The following is a 5,208-nucleotide window of genomic DNA, read 5'->3' as shown; positions in this document are numbered from 1 at the left end:
CTCATCAGTAAATGAATGGATTAACACAATGGATAAACAACCTAAACGCTCATCAGTAAATGAATGGATTAACACAATGGATAAACAACCTAAACATTCATCAGTAAATGAATGGATTAACACAGTGGATAAACAACCTAAACGCTCATCAGTAAATGAATGGATTAATACAGTGGAATACTATTCAGCCAGTAGGAAAAATGAAGTCTTGATACATGCTACAATATGAATGGAGCTTGAAGAAATTATGATGAGCTCAATGGGACAAGGACAAATATTGTATAATCTCACTTACATATAACAAAAAGGGGCAAATGTATAGAGACAACAGATTATCAACTGTTTCCAGGGGTGAGAGGGAGAATGAAAAAGGGGTTCACAGTGATGGAAAATCACATTGATTAAGAGTAGGACTGCACAGCCAATTTGCTATTGCTGTCCATAAGTTGTACATCTGTAAAAAGAGGAGTTGGCAAAAGTTGCATGATACTTACAACAATGAACCAAAAAAAAGAGCAATAGCTGCTAAGGCTGTTTATGTACAAGAAAACACCTCATGGGATTTGGTTCTTTGGTTTGGAAGTTTAGGGTCATGGCTTCAAGGGACATGCTAGTTGATTGGCCTATTGAGATGGTCAGTGTTTTTGTTCCAACTCCTAGTTCGTTGTATTACCTTGGGCCTTAAATATTTGCAAATGGCCATTCAAGGCATCATGGTCTCTATTCACCTGGAACAACAGAGGAAAAAGGAGAGTCAGGAATAGGAGATGGATGTGGAATGTGAGGCTCACTGCCGCCATGGACAACTGCCCCGTTTGCCAGAAGACAAGAAGTATTATATGGTACTCAGCTACCATGACTGAAAGTTTTGGTCAAAGATTCCATAGAAAAACCCTAATCAAAGGGTAGAATGTAGAAGAGAACTTCTGATTGTCTGAGGAGCATGGTGGCTCCGTATGAAAACCACTGGACTGTGAACTACAAGGTCAGCAATTCGAGCCCACCAGCAACTCTGCATGAGAAAAATGAGGCTTTCTACACCCACAGAGATTTACAGCCTTGGAAACCCTATATAGGGTCGCTATGAGTTAGAACCGATTCCATGGCACTTAACAACAACAACAACAGATCTTCTGGAAAATGGAGACTGGATGAACCCCTGAAAGTATTTCACTGCGATAATCTTTAATCCTTAAACCAAAAATAGCCTCTGAGGTCTCCTTAAGCAAAATTTAGCTTTTTGTAGTTGTTGTTAAGTGCCGTTGAGTCAGTTCTGACTCAGCAAACATTTATGTACAACAGAATGAAACAATGCCATCCTCACAACTATGTTTGAACTCATCTTTTGATGGACTTTCTCATTCTCATTTGCCCTTTACTTTACCAAGCATGATGTCTTTCCCAGAGACTGATCCCTCCTGATAACACATCCAGAGCACATGAGGCAGAGTCTTATCCTTTCATCTAAGGAACATTCTGGCTGTACTTCTTACAAGACAGATGTGTTTGTTCTTCTGATAGTCCATGGTGTGTTCAATGATCTTTGCTAAAACCATATTTCATAGACAGCAATTCTTTGGTCTTCCTTATTCGTTGTCCAGCTTTCACAAGCATACGAGGCAGCTAAAAATATCAGGTACACCTTAGTCTTCAAATTCACATGTTTGCTTTTTAACACTTTAAGAGATCATTTGCAGCAGATTTGCCTAATGCAATACATCATTTGACATCCTGGCTGCCTCTCCCATAGGCATTGCTTGTGGATCTAAGTAAAATGAAATCCTTGACAACTTTAATCTTTTCTCCATTTATCATGATATTGTTTACTGGTCCAGTTGTGAGGATTTTTGTTTTATGTTGAGGAGCAATCCATATTGAAGATAGAGTCTTTCATTTTCATTAGCAAGGGTTTCAAGTTCTCTTCACTTTCAGCAAGCAAGATTGTGCCATCTGTATATTGTCAATTGTTAATGAATCTTCCTCAAATCCTCATACCTCATTCTTCTTCATATAGTCCCACTTCTCTGACTATTTGCTTAACATACAGATAGAGTAAGTATGGTGAAAGTGTTGGGGTCCGGCCTTGACAAGGGGGTGAGAACACGAAGATGGGGGTGTCTGGAGGTGAGAGAGAGAGAGAAAGAGAAAACAGACACAAAGAAGACAGAGAAAACAGACACAAAGAAGACAGACACACAGGTTTGATGCAAGCTGCCAGACAGACTGCTCGGTGGCAGACATTGCACACAGAACTAACTCTAGGTGGGATGTCTGGAGAGGCAAGAGAGAAAAGAAACACTCGGAGACCAGAGTGGATACAAGCTGACAGGCAGATAGACCTGCTGCCAAGAATGCACGCAGAACTATCTCTACCCGAGTCTTTTTTCAAGGAGAAATTCGAGGACAGGACACAACAATTTACAGGAACAACCTTTCTTTAAGATATTTTCTAGGTACAACACAATTTTCTTAGCAATCTAACATTTTTGTTTCTAGAGGAAAAGGTTCAAGCAAGATATTATAGATTAATCTTTAGGCCTAAAGGACCGTCTAACATACTTTTAACACTTAATCACTAGTGGGTAAAGGTGAAAGACTTATAAACTCATATAAAGGTTGGTTTATAATCTCTGAAGGGATTTAAGCTGTTTTTCTCTACTTTGTAAATAAAAATATATGCGTTTGAACAGGATTTCAAAGATTTAGCTTTATTTGTTAAACTAGTAATTCTTTCTTGCTACAGTTCCAGGGAAGGTGAGAGAAGGGTCACAACCTTTCCAAGAAGGAGAGGTCTCACCTTCACATTCCTTATCCTCTATCCGGATTCCACACCCAAATGCTACAATGTTCACTATCATCACATTTCCATATACCTTCAGGGGGAAGAAGAGCATCTGGATCAAACTGATTAAATCCAGGGCAGCCTGAGGGAGTTGTCACCATTGTCCTTTAATCCAATATTCCCAGAATTTACCACTCCACCTCAAGTGAATACCCTGGGCAGTTCCTCTCCAGAACCTCCTTGCTTAATCCCAGTAAACCTGTCCTTGTTCGTCCTCTGAGGAAGTTTTACTGCCTCGGTTCTATGGGGAAATTCAGTTTTATTAATGTACATGGATAATCAAGAGCTTATGTTCTAAGTTAATATTAAACATAACTGAATAATCAAATAAGGAGCAGTTTTGACACTCATCCCAGGGGGCTATCGCTTGTACCTCAGAAAGATTCATTCCCAGGACCCTACGCACTGCCAACACAGTGGAGACATTAAGAGAGGCATTATAAAAACCATTTTCTCAGAAGCTATAATTACTGGAGTACAAAGCATAGAATGAGTGATAGGACTAAAGAAAATTACACAGAGCTAGCCCAACAGAGAGTTCGTAAAAGCCAATGAACCCGGGACATCCAGAGGTTACTACCTTGAGCCCTCAGGGCCCCTGGCTAGCAAGCCTAAGAGCGGCCATAGTGTTGGATTTTTGTCCATGACACCAGTCCTCAGCATCTCAGTACTTGCGGTCTCCTACATGAAAGTATAGAACCTTACCACACACTTTTCCTGATTCTAAACCACTTAGTATCCCCTTGCTCTGTTCAAATGACTGCCTGTTGGTCTAGGTACAGGTTCCACATGAGTACAATTCAGTATTTTGGAATTCCCATTCTTCCAAATGTTATCCATAATTTGTTATGATCAACATAGTCAAAGGCCTTTGTATAGTCAATAAAACACAGGTAAATATCTTTCTAGTATTTTTTGCTTTCAGCCAAGATTCAGCTGATATTAGCAATGATATCCCTCGTTCTACATACTCTCTGAATATGGCTTCAATTTCTGGCAGTTCCATATTGATGTAATGTAGCAACCATTTTTATATTACCTTTCGCAAAATTTTACTTGCATTTGATATTAATGATGTTGTTCTATAATTTCAACATTCTATTGGATTGCCTTTTTTGGAATAGGCACACACAAGGATCACTTCCAGTTGTTTGACCAGGTAGCTGTCTTCCAATTTTCTTGACATAGACAAGTACGCACCTGAAGTACTGCATTCATCTGATGAAACATTTCAATTGATGTTCGCTCAATTCCCGGAGCCTCATTTTTCCTCATTGCCTTCCGTGTTTCTTGGATTTCGCCCTTCAACAATACAGGTCCTTGATCATATGCTACCTCCTGAAATGGCCAAACATCAACTAAGTCTTTGTGGTCCAATGACTCTGTGTATTCATTCCTTCCATCTTCTTTTGACACTTCCTGCATCGTTCAATGTTTTGCCCATCAAGTCCTTCAATAATGAAACTCAAGTCTTGAATTTTTCCTTCAGTTTAAGAAATGCCACGTGCTCTCTGTTCTTTTGTTTTTCTAACTCCAGTTCTTTGCACATTTCATTAGAATACTGTACTGACTTCTTAAGGTGCCTTTTGAAATACTGTGTTCAGCTCTCTTACTTCATTATTTCTTCCTGTCATTATAGCCGCTGTACATTCAAGAGCAAGTTCCAGCTCTTCTAACATCCATTTTGACCTTGTTTCTCTTTCCAGTATTCTTTTATGACCCTTTTAAACTTAACCAAAAAAAAAAAAAAACCTAAGTTTAGCTTAACTAGTAAAAAAAGGTCTGCCTTGACCACTACCATACTCTTAAGAGCTATCTATGTGGGGTCGAATTGACAGCAGAACTCAAAGGCTTAGCTAAGTGCCATACGGTGCAGTGTTATTGCTGTTGCTGTTGCAGGTTCTGACCTATAGTGATCCTGTGCAGTTTCCAAGAAGCAACTGGTAAGCTTGAACCACCAACCTTGCAGTTCAAACCAACTTTGCAGTTCAGCACATTAACCCACAGCACCACACCAGGACTCATTCTTGTTGTTAGGGTGCCATCAAGTCAGCTCCAACTCAGCATGACCCTGTGCACAATAGAATGAAACACTGCCCAGTCCTGTGCCATCCTCACAACTCTTAGGCTTGAGTCCATTGCTGCAGTGAGTTTATATTAATGAGGGAGGTTGTTGTTGTTGTTAAGTGCCATCAAGTTGGTTCCAATACAGAGCAACCCTATATAGGATTTCCAAGGAGCATCTGGTAGGTTTGAACTGCCAACATTGCAGTTCAAACTGAACTTGCAATGGAACGACTCATAAAAAGAGGGTGAGACAAAGTAAAGTAGAAAATCTGAACAGACCAATAACAAAAGAAGAAATT

General features: G+C 39.7%; 1 pseudogene; it reads left to right on the top strand.

Annotated features, from left to right (window-relative positions):
• LOC102833975 overlaps positions 1-4,561 on the top strand; it is a 10,659-nt pseudogene extending 6,098 nt beyond the window's left edge.
• Positions 4,562-5,208: the final 647 nt, after the last annotated feature.

This window comes from Chrysochloris asiatica, unplaced genomic scaffold, assembly GCF_000296735.1.
Source record: "Chrysochloris asiatica unplaced genomic scaffold, ChrAsi1.0 scaffold00023, whole genome shotgun sequence".
Taxonomy (NCBI): domain Eukaryota; kingdom Metazoa; phylum Chordata; class Mammalia; order Afrosoricida; family Chrysochloridae; genus Chrysochloris; species Chrysochloris asiatica.
Note: the sequence above shows the minus strand (reverse complement) of the source record. Positions and strands in the feature narration are given on the sequence as shown.